At 38.0% G+C, this 542-nt stretch overlaps 1 protein-coding gene across 1 annotated transcript in view; it reads right to left on the bottom strand.

The window, feature by feature from the left end:
• Rint1 (RAD50 interactor 1) overlaps window positions 1-542 on the bottom strand; it is a 36056-nt gene that overhangs the window by 23639 nt on the left and 11875 nt on the right. The gene's annotated exons all lie outside the window — the stretch shown is intronic.

The raw sequence follows: 542 nt of genomic DNA, 5'->3' as shown, positions 1-542 counted from the left end.
AAAAAAAAGCGTATGACACCACTGCCCAACCACTCACCTATTTATTTTATGTGTACAGGGCCTTTGCCTGCATGTCCATATGTGTGCAGTACCAATGGAGACCAGAAGACAGTATCATAGCGCCTGAACTGAAGTTACAAAGGAGTGATTCCAGGAACTGAATCCAGGTCCTCTGTCGAACAGCAAGTGCTTCTAACTGCTAACCCACCTCTTGGCTTCTTACACTGCAGCTCTTACTAGATGATATCCACATTAAAAAAGTTCAAATTCATGCTGGAGATGGCTCAGCAGTTAAAAGCACCAACTGCTCTTCCAGCAGTTCTGTGTTCAATTCCCAGCAACCACATGGTGGCTCACAACCACCTGTAAAAGAATCAGTTGCCCTCTTCTGGTATGTCTGAAGATAGCTACAGTGTACTCATATACATAAAATTAATAAATAGATAAATCTTAATTTAAAAAAATTCAAATTCTAGTGACAAAATCCAGTTCAATATTTGACAATTCTTTTTTTTTTTTTCTTTTTCTTTTTCTTTTTTTTT

This window comes from Mastomys coucha, unplaced genomic scaffold (genome assembly GCF_008632895.1).
Source record: "Mastomys coucha isolate ucsf_1 unplaced genomic scaffold, UCSF_Mcou_1 pScaffold19, whole genome shotgun sequence".
NCBI lineage: Eukaryota > Metazoa > Chordata > Mammalia > Rodentia > Muridae > Mastomys > Mastomys coucha.
The sequence above is the reverse complement of the archived record's forward strand: the minus strand, read 5'-3'. Positions and strand labels throughout refer to the sequence as shown.